Source organism: Antechinus flavipes, chromosome 3 (assembly GCF_016432865.1).
Source record: "Antechinus flavipes isolate AdamAnt ecotype Samford, QLD, Australia chromosome 3, AdamAnt_v2, whole genome shotgun sequence".
NCBI classification, from domain to species: domain Eukaryota; kingdom Metazoa; phylum Chordata; class Mammalia; order Dasyuromorphia; family Dasyuridae; genus Antechinus; species Antechinus flavipes.
This window is the reverse complement of record NC_067400.1, coordinates 128,811,292-128,832,917: the sequence shown is the minus strand read 5'-3', so window position 1 is coordinate 128,832,917 and position 21,626 is coordinate 128,811,292.

Here is a 21,626-nt window from a genome sequence, read left to right as displayed (position 1 = left end):
TCCAGTTTTCCTGTATCCCCTCCAACATTCGTCATTATTTTTTCTTGTCATCTTAGCCAATCTGAAAGATGTGTAGTGGTATCTCAGAGTTGTTTTAATTTGCATTTGTCTGATAAATAGTGATTTGAAACACTCTTTCATGAGTGGAAATACTTTCAATTTCATCATCTGAAAATTGGCTGTTCATATCCTTTGACCATTTATCAATTGGAGAGTAGCTTGATTTCTTATAAATTAGAGTCAATTCTCTATATATTTTGGAAATGAGGCCTTTATCAGAATCTTTACCCAGTTCTAATTTTTCAGGAATGATTTTCTTCAGTTATCTTTCACAACATTTTTCCAATTAGCTAATTCTATTTTACTAGTATAATACTTGTATTTTTGTTTGTTTGTTTGTTTGGCTTATCCTATTTTTTTAAGACCTGCTTTCTTCTGTCACTTTTTACTTCTGTTTCCAAGCTTTTGATTCTCTATCTTGCATACTACTCATTTCTTTACCCAGTTTTTCTTCTACCTCTCTTGTTTGACTTTTAAAATTCTTTTTGAGCTCTTCCAAGAAGGATGCTTAAGTTTAAGACTTATTCATATTGCTCTTTGAAGTTTCATATTTAAGAATTATGTTTTCTTCTGAGTTGATATTTTGATCAAAGAGAAATTCAATTTAAAGTAACTACTGATTATATAAAATATTTAGGAATCTATCTGCCAAGGGAAAATCAAAAACTTTATGAGCAAAACTACAAAACACTTTCTACACAAATTAAGTCTGATCTAACCAACTGGAAAAATATTAAATGCTCTTGGATTGGTGAGCAAATGTAATAAAGATGACAATACTACCTAAACTAATCTATTTATTTAGCGCTATACCAATCAGACTCCCAAAAAACTATTTTGATGACCTAGAAAAAATAACAACAAAGTTCATATGGAAAAACAAAAGGTCAAGAATTTCAAGGGAATTAATGAAAAAAAATCAAATGAAGATGGCCTAGCAGTACCAGATCTAAAATTATATTATAAAGCAGCAGTTACTAAAACCATCTGTTATTAGCTAAGAAATAGACCAGTTGATCAATGGAATAGGTTAGGGTCAAAGGACAAAACAGCCAATAACTTTAATAATCTAGTATTTGACAAACCCAAAGATCCCAGTTTTGGGGATAAGAATGCATTATTTGACAAAAATTGCTGGGAAAATTGGAAATTAGTATGGCAGAAACTAGGCATTAACCCACACTTAACACTGTACACCAAGATAAGGTCAAAATAGGTTCATGACCTAGGCATAAATAATAAGATTATAAGTAAATTGGAAGACCATAGGACAGTTTACCTCTCAGGCCTGTGGCAGTGGAAGGAATTTATGACCAAAGAAGAACTAGAGATCACTATTGACCACAAAATAGAAAATTTTGATTATATCAAATTGAAAAGTTTTTGTACAAACAAAACAAATGCAGACAAGATTAGAAGGGAAACAATAAACTGGGAAAACATTTTTACAATCAAAGGTTCTGATAAAGGCCCCATTTCCAAAATATATAGAGAATTGACTGTAATTTATAAGAAATGAAGCCATTCTCCAATTGATAAATGGTCAAAGGATATGAACAGACAATTCTCAGATGAAGAAATTAAAACTATTTCTAGCCATATGAAAATATGCTCCAAATCATTATTAATCAGAGAAACGCAAATTAAGACAACTCTGAGATACCACTATACACCTGTCAGATTGGCTAGAATGACAGGGAAAGATAATGAAGAATGTTGGAGGGGATGTCGGAAAGCAGGGACATTGATACATTGTTGGTGGAATTGTGAACACATCCAGCCATTCTGGAGAGCAACTTGGAACTATGCTCAAAAAGTTATCAAACTGTGCTTACCCTTTGATCCAGCAGTGTTTCTACTGGGCTTATACCCTAAAGAGATACTTAAGAAGGGAAAGGGACCTGTATGTGCCAAAATGTTTGTGGCAGCCCTAGAAGCTGGAAAATGAATGGATGCCCATCAACTGTAGAATGGTTGAGTAAATTGTGGTAAATGAATATTATGGAATATTATTGTTCTGTAAGAAATGACCAGCAGGATGAATACAGAGAGGACTGGCGAGACTTACATGAACTGATGCTAAGTCAAATGAGCAGAACCAGGAGATCATTATATATCTTAACAGCAATACTGTATGAGGATGTATTCTGATGGAAGTGGATCTCTTCGATAAAGAAAAGTAATTCAGTTTCAATTGATCAAAGATGGACAGAAGCAGCTACACCCAAAGAAAGGACACTGGGAAATGAATATAAACTGCTTGCATTTTTGTTTTTCTTCCCGGGTTAGTAGTCTAGTCATTCCCCTTTTTCTCTGTATTCTGGGCCTTTCCCATATAGAACTCCTTATTTCTATCTAATACTCGTGTTTCTTTCTTCCCTTGAATTGTGAATTGAAACTGGGAAATAAGACATGAAGCTGCCAAATGGAAATATATTTTTGCACCCCATGTTAACACAATGGTCCTCTGGATTCTTTTTCTGACCAGATTTTCAGTAACCTTATTGTCTTTTTAAACTTAATATACCTGATCCTTTTCCATATAATTTTGTTCTGCAGCATACAAGGGCCATAGCTATTGCTGCTTCACCTCCCACTGCAGTGTCTGTAAACCTCCTAAAACTTTCTTGGGCTGTAACTTACTAACTTTCTGTTGACTCTTTCGCTTAGAATTAAACTGGTTTCTATATTCATGATATAAGCAAAATTTTAAAGGAGGTTTCACCTTTATTACTTTTTCTATCTGACATTTACATCCACCACTGGACTTCTTGACAACTCAGTCCTTATAGGGAAGAAGCTCTAATGGAGATATAATCTAATAAAAGGTTATTTAGGTTTTGGTATTCTCATATCCTTAGCAGCTTCAGAAAATAATAATCTAGAAAAGAACATTGTCACCACTTTAGTTCTAGGGACTATTAAATTTCTCAACATATGAAATATATATATATTCTTCACAGAGTATATAATATAATCTTCAAAAACTCTGAGAAGTCTTTTTCTAACTCATACTCATTTGGTGATTTGTATCCCATGGAGAAAGGCTGGTTATATCTCTTCACTAGTTCTTTGGAGTATCCCAAAAGATTATATTTTGTTTACTACATGTGTACCATTATTATTTACTGATGATTAGCATACTAGCTTAATTTTACCAATTAATTTAAATTATCTTTTCAGAATTATTGGAGTGGAAAATAGGGAACACTGAAATATTATTGGTCAAGTTGTGAACTAATGTAGCCATTCTGGAGAGCAATTTGGAATTTATGCCATAAAACTGCATATACTTTGATTTGTCAGTGTCAATACTGGTTCTATGTCCCAAAGATTATAAAAGATAGGAAAAGATCCACATATACAAAAATGTTTATTGCAGCTCTTTTTGTGATGACAAGGGATTGAAAAATGAGTAGATCTCCATCAATCAGGGAATGGTTGAATAAGTCATGGTATATGAAAGTAATGGAATAGTATTGCTCTATAAGACGTGACAGCCTGCTTTTACAAAAACTTGTAAAGACTTACATGAACTAATGCTGAGTAAAGTGAGCAGATCCAGGAGAACATTATACATATTAAAAGCAAGATTATGTAATGATCAATTATGATATACTTAGTTGAATTCAACAATACAGTGATTCAAGAAATTTCCAATAGACTTGGGATAAAAAAATCCACATCCAGAGAGAAAATTTGGAGAAATGAAGAATGTTATTTTCATCTTTTTAATTTGTTTCTTTTTTTCTCAGGTTTTTGTTGTTGTTGTTGTTGTTGTTGTTGCTGTTGTTCTGATCTTTTTTTCACAATATGACTAATAAGGAACAATTGTACATGTATAACGTATATCAAGTTGCTTGTTTTATGGGAAGGGAAAGATAAGGAACAGAGAAGAAAAAATTTGAAACTCAAAAATCTTACAAAAATGATTGTAAAAAATTATCTTTATATGTAAAAATAAAAAAAAAAACTTTAAAAAAAGGATTTGCTTTGCACTGCAAGAATCTGAGTTAAAAAAATAGCAGCAATTGAAGTATAAATATTTCTCCACATTTATGAGTATATATGCTAATCTGATAAATGAATGAATGACCCAGTCTCTTGGCTGATTTTGATTCACTTCGCTTTTGTGTTTAGCAGGTTACGCTGGACTTTGTCCATGATTGGATTGTCTCCATAATCTACCTCTGTGCATTCAAAGTTCAAGAGATACCTGATTCCTTAACCTAAAAACAAGAAAAAAAACTGAAAGAACAGAGATAGCAACAATCTCATGATTGATGCACATAATGGTGACTCAGGCAAGACATTAAAAGCTCAAAGCTTTTATCCTGCAGAGCCGTATGACAGTTCTCATTTGAAACTGGTAATCAAAAAAAAAAAAAAAAGCATGAAGTATTATTTCTGCCTTCTAGTTTCAGTTCAGCAACCACCCAAAAGCTTTCCTTCAACAAAAGGAGGGTGAATCCAAAGTAGTGGTGCATTCCATGAATCTTTTTACAAACATTTTCCTTAGACACTCTCCTTTTCTACATGGGCTGCCAGCAGGCAGACCCTATTACACATGTTCAAAAGTATTTGTATCTCATCACCTAGTGTTAAGGACCATGCCTAGGTGAAGATGCAGGTCAGTTTTCTGAGAGCCTCCACAGCTATGAATCATAACATTTGAAGAAGTTACAAAGCAGCCTTTATTTATACAGATGCTTCTTATGGATTGGGATGAAATAAATTGAAGCAAGAGGGAAGAGGAAAGAGGTCAGACAATGCAACTGCCTCTCAGTAGGGAGGTAAGAGAAATGCAACAGCTTCTCAGTCTCCTTGTATTTTCAACATCATCCTCTCACATGAAGAGATCCATTCTACAGGTCTAAATTAGTCCTCCAGCAGTCACTGGCAGGTGGCTCCCATATCACAGCAGCCTAGTATCTTGGTTCAGTGACATTAAAGAAGATATAGTTTATGCATTTTTAAAATTATTCTCTGAAGGGATCTACAGGTTAACCATTATCCTAAAAGCTTAGGATACAAAACAGCTAAGGACTCCTTATGTTGTTTAATCCACACATTTTGTATTTGAGATAACTGAGACCAATGAGACTATCTTTTTCCAAAAGTCATAAAAGGAGTAAGAGGCCAAACCAGAATTCAAAGACATATCCTATAATTTTGAATTTAGCTGACATTTCAATAGGCTGACAATGCAATCTTGTAACATTTTGTAAATAAAAAATAGTTATAGATTATTTGAGTTTACCTAAGTACAAAATTTTCATCTGAACTAACTTTCTCACCTTAATTTTTCCTAGGCAATTAAAAAAAAGATATTATGATCTATTAAAATAAACTCAAATATTAAAGTCTAAGGGCATCATCTGGATCTTTTCAATAATTTGACCTGTAACTATTATAAGCAAGTAAAAAGGAACAGATTGTAACTTAGTAATACAGTACCAGCAATGGTAATTTTGTATTTTCCCCAACTCACAACACACTTAAAAAATTTCAGGCTTTTTCATAAGAAATGTACTTTATACTGGTTATTTGATTTGAAAAGAGTTCCCCAGAGTTCATATAACTGTAACTTGTTCTTACCTTATAATACTGAAAGTATATTTGTTGGAACTATTTCCCATTAAGAACTTAATGATTCTAAAAGCCTATGAGAACAAAGAATAAAGTAAATCTATGTGGAAAAATAGATTCTTTGAAAAATTTTAAAGCAAAAGATGTGCAATTGTTTTTAGACTAACAAATTTTGGCAACATAAAATGAAATAATTTATTTTTTTCTTTATCCTGCAATAAAAGCACTTGAATTTTGCCAGCAGAAGTTCAAATTTTTTATTTTAATTTATTTTAATTCAGAAACAACAGAAATAATACTTGACATGACAGATGGCTTAGTTAAATGCACAAAACCCTATATTGAAAATACTCCATTTTGCAAATGCCGATGGAAACTGCTTCTCCACAGAGTGCCTAGAAGGTATTTTTTTATCTTGTCCTCCAACTGTATCTAAAGAAATGCTAATTAGAAAAATACACAAAAAGCATGATTTACCAGAAATGCAGAGTTAATTGAAATTTATTAGCAATTGCTTTGCAGTACCTTCAATGGCAAGACTTCCTGTTTAATAGAGAAAAAAATAGCGGGGTATACATTTAGAAAGTTGCTTCATTAATTTTACCTGATTGCTTTTTTCATTTATAGGTTATTTGAAGAGAAAAGCAAGAAAATCTCCCAATTTGATATTTTAAAAATTATTTTCTTATTTTATTAAAATATGCTTTAGAATATTAACATTAAAAGTTGTGGATTTTTTATTTTTATGTGAGTAGGTAAAGGCTAACTTAAAAATGTGTCTTAGTTGAGGGCAGCTAGTTTGTGTAGTGGTTAGAGCAACAACCCTGAAGTCAGGAGGACTTGAGTTCAAATAGCAGTGTGACCCTGGGCAAGTCACTTAACTTCAATTGACTCTGGGGGAAAAATGCATCTTAACAACTAAAGATTTCATGACTTATTTTTTAAAAAATCTCAACAACAGAACTATAGAAGAATTAATTTTACCTACATGCAACTGCTTCAACCATTAACTAATTAGACATATTAATTGTTAAGGATCATGCCTAGACGAAGGGGAAGTCAATTCTCTGAGATCCTCCACAATCCTTGATTGTAAGGCAACCTTTGCTGACACATTTGTTGCTTGTGGAATGGGAAAATTGCAGGCAGCGGGAAGAGAAGAGAGGTCAGATAACGCAACTGCTTCTCAGTAGGGAGACGAGAAAACAGCAACAACCTTTGAGTCTCCTTATATCATCATCATCCTCTCACTTGAAGAGATCCATTCTACAGGTCTGAGTTAGATCTCTATCAGCCACTGGCAGGTAGCTCCCATATCACAACAATTAGTCACTGAAGAGAAAAATGTTAAATAAACCATAGATTATAATAATCACTTTGTCCATAGCAACTTGAGTATTACTATGACCAAGATATAAAATTCAAAGTACTTTCTTTCTTCTATGTGAAAATCTCTTTGTTTTGGAACAATTAAAAAGATATGACATCTATAAATTAGTTTTTTTTTTTAAGAAAGTTTTCCAGCTTCCAATACAGAGAGTTCCATATCAATCTGATAAACTATTAAGGAATAAATACCCAACAAAACCTACTCTTCTTAATATAACATTCATTGCATAATTTTGAAATTACCAAAATTACCTTGCATTATGTTTTCCCATTAGAATGCAAACTTCTTTCTTTTAGCTTGCATTTACTTAGAGTATACTTACAGTGCCTGGCACAAAGTATCAGTTAATAAATGCTTGTTGACTTGTTTGACTTGCCTAATTGCATTCAATAAGACTATTAGTAAATTTACTGCAAGCCCCTGGCTCAATTATATTATGGTCTTGCAAATAGGTCTAGCTGAACATTTTTCCTATCTTCCCCATTTAAAATAACTGTCTACATGTTTTATCTTATTTTTTTGATCTTGTCCTAAAAATTCTGTGTGCCTAGGTTCTCAGTATCTATAGCACACTACAATATCTGTAACAAAAGCTATCACAGGCTTCAGCATGCTAGAAAGGGAACAATCTAGCTAAGGACAGGCTAATTAATCTCTTCACACATGAAGGGATCAACCTTTCCACTTGAGAAAGATTCTGACAACTTCTTAAAATTATTTTCCATAGAAGATTCCAACCCTACAATTACATAATTGACTGAGATGTAAGAATTACCCAAGATTTCATGGTATTTATCCTTTGCTTACTATTTAAAAGTACAAAACAAATCAGTAGATAAAACAAAATGTTATTTTCAAGACTCTCCAAAAAGTTGTTTTACCCACATATGTCAAAATTATACGTAATTATAAAATAAGTGCACATGTTCAACATATATTGGATTACTTGCCATCTAGAGGAAGGGGTGAAGGAAGGTGGGAAAGATTTGGAACACAAGGTTTTAAAAGGGTGAACATTGAAAATTATCCATGCATCTATTTTGAAAAGAAAAAGCTTTAACAAAAATATACATAATTCCTTGAATTATGGAATCTTTACTTAATTATCTTGCAATTATTAGTGAGATATTAGAAAAATAACAATGGAGAGATTTGTCCTTACTATAGATATGTGACACTGTTGAACTGAATTTCAAGAGAGTATCCAAATCAGAAATGGAGAAAGAAAAACCTGAACATTGGGAAATCTTCCCAACATCCTTTAATGAGGAAAAAATGAACTCATTCTATCAAAGTCTAAAATATTACCTAGCATTTAATGAAGTGATGAAAAATGAAATTTAATAAAAACAAACAAAAAAATCTCTGGATGGAAAGGCTGCATGGTAAAGCAATAAATCGTCCAAAGCCTAACTTTGAAAGAAGGTTTAGAATTCCCAGCCATTTCTTCATTCACAAGGTATGTTGCTTGCTTGTGCCACTATCCCCACCCCCCCACTACCCTTACTCTTTTGCATCTATCCATTTTTCTCTGTTGGCTTGTAATAATAAAATGAGAGCTGATTTCAAAACACTAACGGTAGAAGTTGTGTGTGTGTGTGTGTGTGTGTGTGTGTGTGTGTGTGTGTGTGTTGGTTACAATCTATTGTAAATTTCTTGAGGTCAGAGACTCTTTCATTTTCTTATCAGCATCTCCATTGCTTATCATAGTGCCAAGCACAGTAAATACTTAATAAATGTTATTTTATTGTAGTCTACCTATCTATTCAGGAAAGAAAAAAAAAACAAGCAAAATGCCTGTTGTCCAATTATGACATGAAATTATTTAAATAATCCATAGAATTGTCCAATTAATGCGATGAATTATAAACATATTTATAGGTTTTGATGTGAGGTTAGAACTGAAGAAGAACATGAGGAGAGTGGGATGGATTTCCTTCAATAATTCAAATTCTGATTTCTTTTAAATTCTCTATGAAATATAAATCCATCTTTTCAAAATTATGATTCATTTGTTGCCATCATGTGGCACAAGTTCTTGGTTAACTAACCTCCAAATAATTAAGTCTGAGGATCAGCTAAATGGCAGTAGAAAAGTATGACAGTCATAAGTAGACAGAAATATACTGCCCAACAACAATTCTAGGAAAGTGACATAATTAATGCCAACAGAAAGATGTAAGTTGACTTGACTAGAATGATGAAGAAATGCTGAATAGTTTTATATTATAAACGAGTTTCTTTTTATATGTTGTCTTCTTTATTAAATTGTGAGTTCTTTGGGAAAGGAGTGTTCTTATTCATTTCTTTTAATTCCAGCACTTGACAGATTTTTATTTTTATAGAGATTTATTGACTGACAATATACAAATACACATATGTATATTTTTAGCATACACACATTTAGACACACACATAATACACAAGTATGTGTATATATGCATTCAAGAACAAGGTAATACATTTAGGAATATGTATTCATTTATTTGTATAAGTTCATATGTTTATTGGCATATATAAATGTATTTATGTAATATGTTAAATGTATGTATGTTCATGCATATTATTTACTTTTGTGTACTTTTCTAAGATGTGACATAAGAAAATAAAAGCAGAAACTGTAAATCACTAAAGAAAGATGTTAAAACTTTCACTAAATACTATTTCACCTGCTTTCCAAGCCTCCTCTTCCTTCTTTCTATTACCTTAGACATCTATAAAGAAAAAAAAAATCAAAATCAGATTTTCCAAAGCAATAAAGTCTTTTGTATGTCTATTAACAAATATAAAACGCCCAGCTTAAGTGATTTGAAAAAAAAAACATTTTTTCCATACTTTCAAACATGAAACAATTTATTTTAATACTGTTGTATTAAAATACTGATGTAGCAACCATGGTAAACATTTTGTATTTTGATGGGATTTTATTGCTGAGCTACAAGTGACTCAAGTAGTAGTCACAAATAAAATCCATCCTAAGTAAGCATTTTAAAATTCAATATTTTGTTTTAAAATAAATTATAAGAAGATAAAACATCATAGTTAATGGAAGCTATTTTTCTTTTCATAATTGGGCAACATTTTGGTAGGTGATATGCTATTATACTATAATAAGTATTAGCAAGACATAACATATTGTTAAGTACAAAGTTACCCATTTAACATACCTATCTCATATTTAAGTTATTGCACTTTTTCTAAATGAATAGAGTTTCAGAGTTTCACTGTATTTCTACCTAGAAAATATGAATCTCAGATGAAGTCAGATGTCAAGGAGAAAACAAAACAGTTGTACCTATCAACTTCACTATTTTTGTCATTTCCTCAAACTTAAGTTAAGAAAAAATATACACTTACCAAAAGCAATTGCTGAAATAGAAAAGATCCAGAAAAGAGTATGTTTCAAAGAGAGTTTCCATGTAAAAGGTAAGGTACTGTAGAAACTCCTATTTGATGATGATGCTATTCTGATATCATAAAACCTGTAGATATTGCAGAGCCTCCAAGGAAGTTACATTCCTTCTTTCTCATACTATTCAATCTGTTAAGTAGGCGGCACTTCTAAATTGTTTTAATTTGCTTTTCTCCAATCCATGGAGACAGAGAGCATTTTATCATTCATAAAACAATTAGTAACATATTTATTCATCTGAAAATTTCCTGTTCATATCTTTTGACCATTTACCATTTGGAAAATAACTCTTATTCTTATAAATTTGATTCAGTTGATTGAATATTTGAAAAATAAGATGTTTATCAGAGAAATTTGTCATAATTTTATCCACTTCCCAGTTTTCTGCTTTCCGTCTAATCATAACTTCCTTGATTTTGTTTTTGCAAATATGAACTTTAAGGAATTATTTTGTTCAAGATCTTTTAAATCTATTTTGTTATTTAGACCATTCTCCTTTTAAAAGTTTTTTTTAATTCAACGAATTTTTGAACATCTTCACCACATCCCCCATTTTATGCTTTCTTTATTGAAATGTTAATTTTATTTTCATCTTTTGCATCACTCTCTTTTCCCCGTTTTTGATCTACCTCTCTCAGTTTTTAATATCATTTTCAGCTCTTCTAAAAATTTTGTTTGGAGTGCTGAAATCAATGCACATTTTTCTTTGAGGTTTTGCAAATATCTGTTTTGATATTGGTATGCTACTAGTAACTTGTCAGCACAGTAGCGCTCTATAGTCAGGTGCTTATTTGATGTTTTCTTTTTTTAATTTTTTCAGTCTTGTTCTTGATTTTTAAATTTTCTGTTAAAGTTGAATTCTGCTTTCAGGTTAGAAGGGGCACTTTCACAAAGATTCACTTTTTTATGCTACTATTTTCTTTTTATAATTAAAGCTTTTTATTTTCAAAACATATCCATAATTTTCAACATTCACCCTTGCAAAAGTTTGCATTCAACATTTTTTCCCTCTTCTCCTTACCCCTCCCATAGATGGCAAGCAATACAATGTATGTTACACATATGCAATTCTTCTATACATATTTCCACAATTAACATACTACATAGAAAAAATCAGATAAAAAGGGGGGGGATGAGAAAGCAAACAAAATGCAAGTATTCAACAACAAAAAGAGTGAAAATAATATGCTGTGATCTACATTAAATCACTACAATGCTGTCTTTGGGGGTAGATGGCTCTCTTCATTTCAAGACCATTGGAACTGGCCTGAATCATCTCATTGTTGAAAAGAGCCATGTCCATCAGAACTGATCATCATTATAAACTTCCTGTTGCCATTTATGATGATCTTCTGGTTCTACTCACTTCACTTAGCATCAGTTCACATAAATCTTTCCAGGCCTCTCTAAAATCATACTTGTGCTACTATTTTCAAAGGTAATTCTGTGAACCTTTTTGTAATGCAATTTTGACATTCTTCTTAGAAAAAAGAAATAATTTTTCACCAAACTAAGGCTTATGTATAGTCTAAAATATGTTATTTATTCTCATTTAAAGTTTCTAAATAATAATTTCCAATCTTTACAAAAATTATCCAGGATTTTAGTAATGTGATTTAATTTTGAGAAGCTTAATGAGTTTTTAATGAAATATCTTTATTATTACACACAAAACACACACAAATAAAACAATGACACTTAGGAAACAATTATATTTGATGTGATATATTTTAGCAAATACTTATTAAAAGTGCTTAAAAATTCAAAGACTAATATATCATGATTTTATTATTATTATTGCTATTGTTTTGAAAAATGCCAATTTTGCAAAGCATTTTTTTCCTTTAAAATTTTCTATTAGGATTTCAATCCTGTCTTGGGGAACTAGATATCCCAGTGCTGCTCTAGCCATTTGCCTGCTTCTAAACGATGATGAATTAGACTTCTACCCTACTGCACAATAATGTGGTTCTTCATTTAACTTGGATTGTCTTTAAGTAACCACATAATCATTTAGGTAATATAGAGGACCAGGGGGATCTAGATGGCACTCTGGATAGAAGTCTGGGCCTTGAATCAGAAAAACTTTTTTGTTAGTTCAATACAACTTCAGAAATTTTCTCACTGTGTGATCTGAGCAAGTTATTTAATCCCAGTTTTCTCATCTATAACTACCTGGAAAAGAAAATCACAATCCAGAATATTTGCCAAATTCCCAACTCAGAGTTGAACATAACTGAACAATATGATAGAAGACACCCAGGTTTTACCATTTTCTCTATCACTTTAATATTGCCTAGATTTTAGAAATTTCATTTTCTTTAATTTTTAAAAACTTTAGTACTTGTATATACATCTTTCTGTTTATATGCATATTTCATATCTACTACTTATACTTTATATAGTTATGGAGAGAAGAGATAGAGATTTTCATTCATTCATTCAGCAACTTTATTAGCAATATATTTTAGTTCTGCTTCCATCAATAACAAGAATGTCAATATTGTGTAATTAAATTCTTTGGATGGCATATACTATATATATATATATATATATGTATATATATATATATATATATATATATATATATATGTGTGTGTGTGTGTGTGTGTGTGTGTGTGTGTATATATATGTGTGTGTGTGTATATATATATATATATGTGTATATATATATAGTATATAGTATATATACTTTAAGAATATATATTAAACATTTAAAGCTCATTATTTAAGAGCAACCTTGACATTTGGATGGTTCCATCTGAATAAACCAATATCCTGTGGTTAACATAAATTGCCATGTTACCATTGTCTCTTTCCAAGAGCACCAACAAATTGTAATCTCAAAATTCATGAAAATCATCACCAACGTTAACTGTGTAATTTTTATTGAAGCCATATTTCAGTTACATTAGAAATTGCATGATCCAGTGGATGGTAACCTAGACAGTACAATGGTTAACAGCACTGATTGTAGAATGATCTAGACTTGAATTCAAATTTTGCTTTAATAAGTTTATTAGTTGTGTAACCCCAGAAAGTTACTCCCCCAGCCTTACTGTCTTTACATGGAAAATGGGAATGATGATCCATATTCCTCAAAGAGTTTTCATGATGAACAAACAGCACAAAATTGTGAAGTCCTTTACAAATTTCAAAATGCTACATAAATATTATTGTTATCATTTTTATTAGCATCCTCCTTTTTATCATCATTATCTATTCTCAGCTGCAGGAAAAACTGCATTGATGTTCCACCTCTGATTCCTACTGATCATGTGATCCCAGGAAAATCACATGGCTTATCAGTGCGGTAAATGTTTAAGACAATAAGTTTAAATGAAGATTCCATCCAGCTTTGATGGCAGAAATTTGCTCATCTGAATATTTCCAAATCAATTAAACGATATGTATTTTTCTAATTTTATCCTTCAATATGTAGAAATATTATAGTTGGGAAAAAGATACATTATGTATATAAACATATTTCATAAATATAGGTATTTTAGAAGAAATGTGTAGAAAACTGGGAAAGAACAGTTAGAAAAATGAGTTAAAATATTCATTATTTTGAATAATGGCACTTAAAATTAAGGAGACATCTTTTTACATATAAATTTTCATTCTAAGCAATAGCTGAACCCTTTCAGAATTCTTTATCATGAACAAAGAAATGTTGACTAACTAATTCAAAAGTGTTAGCTTGACTGCTTAATGAGGACAGAGCTGAGAAAATGGAGAGAATGCAAAAATGGATCTTTAAGGAATCTCTGTCATACCACCATGTGTTTTAGGAAGTTTTCCCCATCTTCAGAGGAACACAAATGATAGAAAATAGGGACCACATTTAAAACAATACAAGTAGTTTTCAGAAAAGCTTTTCCAACAAGAAACAAAACAATAAAAACAGAGAAACTGAAAGCAAAAAATCAAACATCAAAATGGTTTAGCTCCAGACAATATAAGGATCATGTAGTTTAACACCCAATTGTTTGACAAAAATTGCAAATGCAAAAAACAAACAAAAAAGCCTAAGGTAGCCCTAAAATACTTCATATAATGTTGAGCAATAGAAAGCATTCAATTTTTTCCTGAAGAAAAAATGTTCTGAATATAATAATTCACATTTGCAGATTTTGCAACCCACATTTTATATATATGTAAAACCCCCATATAATTAAGACTTCCAATATAAATATTGTTTATATTTTATACATGTGATTTGCTATCACTTAGCAAGCTAGTCACAATATAAAATCCTATCCTGAATAAGTATCTTTTAACATATGTTTTCATTTTCATAGTTGATATGTTATCACAATGTACTAAGAAAAGCTAAAAAAATAAATCAAGTCAGAAGATTTATTCTTACATCCACTTCCAATTTGGTTATAGAGGTTTTTTCAAGCCATTTTGTCAAATCTTTTCAATCATCAAGTTTCTTATTTGCAAACCAGGTCTGATGGAGCTCTCCTAGATTAATTCAGAATGATCTGAAGCTTTTCTAAGATCAAGTTGGCAAACCATTTTCCAATTGTAAGACACTGCATTCAATGCTATGATTCAAATTTTTATAAAAGCGCACATTGTTTATCACATTGTAATGTATATTCTTTATGCATTTTTAGTTTTACTCCAAATAGTTTAGAAATTTTGTTTTTCTTTGTCTAAAACTGCCTAGCATTTGTGCTTTGTGATGTACAATACACAACATAATGTTTCAATAAATACTTGTTAAATGATAAATATATGAATTGAAAATAATAAAAGTTGAGTTTTTTAATGAATGCAGTCTTACTAGTGTAAGAATTTTAACACTATTATTAATATTGTATAGATAATTATTATCAATAATGTGACAATTTCAAAATACTTTAAATTTTTCAAATGCTTATTAGTCAATATTAAGTTAGTTAAGTAATGAAACAATTTTAAAAGCTATATTGAAAGTGTTTATTAGCTACTCATGAAATGAAATTCTTATAAATTCTGATATTTTGAAACTATGTCTTTAATACATTTATAGAACTGACTCAGAAATAAATCATGTTGTAATTTGGAGTGCAATCTACAGTTTACAATCAGTCACAGTAAAATGGTAGAGTATAAGTTCTAAAATTTTCTGTCAAAGCATGTGATGATGAAGCATTTTAATTTCAAATATCTAAAATTCAACTAATACTATATAACCAGCCAACAAACCTATCAGAATGTACATTTTTAAAATTAATGCAACTTCTTGTTTCTAAAAAAATCTGAGACTATATAATATTTTAAAATATATTTAAAAATATTTTTGTATATAATAATCTGTAGATAAAAGAATCTCCTTCTTCCCTGTCTGCTTCACAGTTTTATCCTGAGGATTAATAAAGACAAAATATTTAAAACATTCTATTATATTATTCATGCAAACATATTCATGGAATTAAAGAAATCAATAGTCAAGGAAAGTATCTGATAGATGATGGTTTCTATGCAGAAATGAAAATCTGTAGTTGATGAGGAATTTCTAGTATATAGGTTTCAGCAGAAGAATTATCCAAAGCTGAACTTGGGGAAATTCTTCTACAGATGTAGAAAAAAAAATTAATAAAAAGAAAGGCATCACACAAAAACTGTGCACATTTAGAAAGTGAAGTAAGCCAGGAGGAGTGTATTCAGTACAAAGCCATATCTTAGGGAACCAAATAATACCTATGAATAATAAGATGTCCAATTTGGTTAGATCATAGAGAACAGGACATTAAGTTTGGAAAGAAGCATTGGATAAAGATTCAACATCTGAAAAAAATGAAAATGATACTTTCTCCAAAAGACACACAGGTCTTTCTTTGCTTGACAATTGATATGCCATTTTAAAATTTAGATGCTGATCTATGAGAATTTCATTTATACACTGATTTGCCAAGGAATAATAAATATTTTATGGAAAATTAATATACTCCAAAGAAGATCTGATTTGAGATTTAGAAGAATTAAATTTTATTCCTTGAATTACTAATAACAGCTCACTACATAAGCTCAGGAAAACCAAACAATCAAGTATGATGTGGAAAAGAACACCTTTGGCATTGGTTTTGGCATGCAAATATGGGCAAGTCTCTGAGCCTTAGCTTCTCTCATTTTAAAACATGGCCAGCAATGCTTATACTACCTCTGCTTCATAGTATTGTTCTTGAAATTATGATTCTCAAAGCATATTGTTATGAGTTATTAATATTAATGCTCAAATGTATAGAACTTTTTTGTGTATATATGCTGCTTTAAAGGTAACCATGAGATCTGATAATTTAATATCATTAAGCACGTCACAGCAATAATTTAGACATATCCATTAAGGAAAAAAAAATAGAAAAAGTAAAATGTGCCTGAATTTTAAAAAAATGTTCTTTTATTTTAATTCATTTCTTTGTCCTCCATTTTGAGCAAAAGCTTAAAACCCTTGTGATTTCCTAATTTAGATTTTACTACCTGCACAGATAGGTAATAATATAATAATAATTTTTATAGTCCTTCAATTTTGTGAATTATTTTACAAATATTTTATTTGAACTTTAAAACCACTTTGGGAAGTAGATGTTGTTATTATCCCCATTTCACAAATGAATAAACTGAAGCAGACAATAAATTAAATGACTGGCACAAATTCATCAACCAGAAACTGTTTGAGGATGAATTTGAGATAAAATCATCCTTAATCTAGGTCTACTGCTCCATTCCCTGTACCAGTTATTTATGGGAAATGGACAAATAGCTGTTGGATTGAATTAAATCTACTAGAATTCTAGTCTTGCCATTGTTCTTAAGCAGGCATAATAGCAAGATCTTTTATTCATATATATCTCAGTTTCCTCACTTATAAAATAATTAATTTAGAATAGATGATTTCTAAGTTCTTTTTTAGCTTTCAAGTCCAGTGAAATTAAAATACCTAATTCTTGAAACCTTAGCAAAATGTAATACTATATAATTTCTCAGCTGAGGGATAGTCCATTGCAAGGGGATTACTAGCTTCCCTAGATTGATTTCTAAACTGTTAATCTCTGACTTCAGTTAAGAAAAAGCAACTATACTACTGAGAGTTAAGTATTGGTATCTTATACTGAATTTATTATATTTTAACCAGCTAAGCTGAAAGTCAGGGAGGTTTTCCCTCCCCCAAGCTGGTTTAATGGCAAGATCATAGATACTCTAACAAAAGTCAGAAATTTCTTTAGCTAGTTTCTGTCATATTTTGCTTCAATGAGCCATAGGTCAGTGGGCAGCAATTTGGTGTTAACTTCACAAGAAAACATTTCCATTCTCAGCACATGAAATGCTCCACTTTGCTAAAGTAGAAATAAAAAGCCTAAATTTGTGACTATGCTGGCTTTATTAGAAAAGAAAATATATATATTATAACTTCCCTTGGCCTTTTTAGTATTGCTTAATTCAGTAAACTTGACTTTTAAGTATCTAATTAGGCAGTATTTATGTCAAGAAAAATTTGTTGAATTATTGTAGAAGTTTAATTCCCACAAAGTGCCCAATTTGCTTCATAAACCAGCAGAATAATTGGTTCTATCTCATATAAATACCTTGAAGTTGTCGAAATTATTTTTCACAGTGCCATTACTAGCCTGAACTGTGTGATTTAGAAGATTATATTAAAATACTTATGCCTTCTCAGATAAATTCTGAGAAAAAAATTAAATTAAATTCAAAATAAATACTGATCAATTAATTAATATATGTTCCTCTTCAAAATATTATGTACCATATTTTGTTTATTTTTTAGGTTACACATGAGCATTCATTTTTATATATTTCTATATGAGTCATGTTGGAAGAAGAAAATCAGAACAAAAGGAGAAAACTGTGAGAATAAAAAAAAGCAGAAGAAAAAAGTATAAATAATATGCTTCAATCTGCATTCAATCTTCATATTTCTTTCTGTTATTACATACAATGTTTCCCTAGTTCAGCTTCACTTAGCATGAGTTCATGTAAATCTTTTCAGGCTTTTCTAAAATCAGCCTGTTTGTCATTTGTTATAGAACAATAATATTCTATTAAGTTCACAACTTTTTCAACTATTCCCTAATTAATGGCCATCCTTTATCAGAAACAATGAGTGTTAAAATTATTTCTCAGGTTTCTACTTCCCTTCATATCCTGGATTCACTAGTTTTGTTTGTGTAAAAAAATTTAAATTTAATATAATCAAAATTATCTATTTTGGATTTCATAATGTTCTCTATTATTTGGTCTTAAATTCCTTCCTTCTTCAAAGATCTGCTATGTATACTATCCCTAAGTTGCTTATAGTATCACCCTTTATGTTTCAATCATGTACACATTTCAACCTTAACTTGCTATCGAGTATGAGATGTTTCTCTGTGGTTAGTTTCTGACATACTATTTTTCAATGTTCCTAGCAATTTTTTGTTAGACAGTGACTTTTTATCCAAGAAGCCAGAGTGTTTCTATCAAACAGTAGGTTACTATAATCAATGATTATTGAATCTTACTATTTGTAACTTATTCTATTGATCTATAGCTCTATTTCTTAGCTAGCACCAGATAGTTTTGATGACTGCCACTTTATAATAGAGTTTTGGATCTGATACTATTAGACTACTGTCCTTTGCCTTTTCCCCCATAAATTCCCTTGATATGCTAGACTTTTTGTTTTTTGTTATTTTTTTTCTAGCTCCATAATGTAATTTTTTGGTGTTTTGATTGGTAATGGCACTGAATAAGTAGATGAATTTAGGTAGAATTATCATTTTTATTATAATAGCTCAGCCTGACCATGAGCAATTGAGACATTTTCAGTTGCTTAGATCTCACTTTACTTTTGTGAAGAGTAATAGTTCCTGGTTTTCCACTCATTCTTGTAAAGACAAAATGTATATTGTGGAAAACTTTAGTAAATACACAAGCACCATGTTTAGTCTTCTATCTTCTGTCACATATTTTGCCACTGCACCCAGATGGCTCTGTAGCAGAAAGTGAGGCAGATGAATTTACACAGTCCCTCCATCAAATTCAAGTCACTTGCATGTCATAATATCCCCACCTGATGTCACATTTCTCTTCAAAGACAAAGGATAAACAACAACAAAAACAATGATTTGGCAAGAGATTCCTAAATATTTTATTTTGTCCACAGTTATTTAAAATGAAATTTGTTTTTCTGTATCTTACTTTGTTGATAATATAGAAATGTTAATGACTATTATGGATGTATTTTCCATCTTGCAACTTTGCTAAAATTGTTAATTGTGTCTAATCATTTTTAGTTGATTCTCTAAGTATACTATCATTACATCTGCAAAGAGTAATAGTTTTATTTCCTCATTGTCAAGGCAGATTCTTTAAATTTCTTTTTCTTTTCTTATCACTAAACCAAATATTACTAGTGCAATATTAGATAATAGTGGTTATAATGGGCATCCTTTTCACCCCTGATTCTTCCTGAGAATATTTCTAGCTTATCTCTGTTACATATAATGCTTATTGATGATTTTAGATTGAGGCTGCCTTTTTTTTTTCTTTTTTTTTACTATTTTAAGGAAAAGCCCACTTATTCCTAAGCTGTTCTCTACTGTTTTTAATAATAATGGGGTCTAAATTTTGCCAAAGCAAATAAATATTCAGATTGACTAACATTTATTTAATAGAGAATTGACATGACTAGATTTCTGCTTAAAGAAAATAACTTTTGGAATTATATAGTCAATGAACTAGAGTAGAATGGAGCAGGGGTGGGAAAAGATCTGAGGCCAAGAGAATAACTGGGAAGCTAATGCAAAACGCTTATATCATATTTGGACAGTTGAAAGGGGCTTAAAAACAACTACTGATCCACATATACATCTTATTGGAGGTATACAGCAAATATTTTCAAGCATAATCTTATTTAAGTATGGAAAAATCCAGCGTTTGAGGCAAGATCATGACCAGAACAGGAGAAAAGTCCGAATTTAAAACTGTTTACAAAATGATACTTTTATCACTCTCCAAAACATAACATTGTCTAGCAAGCCAAATAGTTTGGGTCCCTTTTAATACCATGAGGTTATTTGGAAGTTAGAGGATCTCTTTAATACTTTAATGTACTTTAAACCCTGTTATTTGTTTGTCATTGTATTTTTTGGTAGGCAATTTAAAAAAGAATGCCAGATAATTTCAATGCAGTCAACTTAAATTCTTAATAAATGATATTTTAAATGAATATGAAATTATCAAAGAATCCCATACTACTTCTGAAATTTCATCATTGTTATACTCTGGGAAAAGGCAAGAAACTAAAAGTACAATCACAGCATGTAATGATTTCCTAAATATATTCAGTGTTAAAGAATTACTACTTCTTGTAGTAATCATTTAAAATTCCTAAGTATGTGAATAGTGAAAATTGCAACTCATTAACATTAACTATTTATTTTTTTAAAAAGAAACAACAACAAAACTACTTTTTCATAAATAAAACCCTAATGTATGTCTTAACTTTTGTTTTTCTTCTTCTTTCTGGAAGAAGATGGTTACCAAAAAGAAATGATGCAATGATATGAAAGTAAATTGGATTTAAGCGAGGGAGGGCTGTGCAAGGTCACCTACCTCACTTTCCCTTATAGAGATATCTAGGTTCAGTGGCTAGATATAGATCAGGACAACTAGAGATGGCTCTTAGTGAAATGGGAGACCATGGCTTTTTAAAGCTAAGGTCTTCAACAGATTTCAGTTTGACTGAGCCCACACCCATTCAATGATTAATGCTAGATAGCAATTGGGCAAAAAAAAAAAAAAAAAAATCTCTTCTTTCATTTAGTCAAAAAAAAAATCAAATCTAAATAAATAAATATGTGAGGGGAAGATCCTCAGGGTTTCTGGTCAAAGCAGAAATGATTGCTATTTATATTCGATCTAAGTTAATCGGGCCCATAACAATGACCAAATAAGTCTTGGCCTAAGATCAATAAATGAAAATCCAAGTCATTTTGTTTTAAGGCATGGTCTTTAAGAAAGAAATCTAGCCCCTAATCCCCAAGATATCTTGAGAGGATTCAGAGATCCCTCCCCCAAAAAAGAATTTTGAAGAGCATCTATAAGTAAGAGTTTGTATATAGGGAGAAGGAAGAAAGAGATGGAAGACAGAGAAGGATAGGGAGAAAGGCAAAAAAAAGG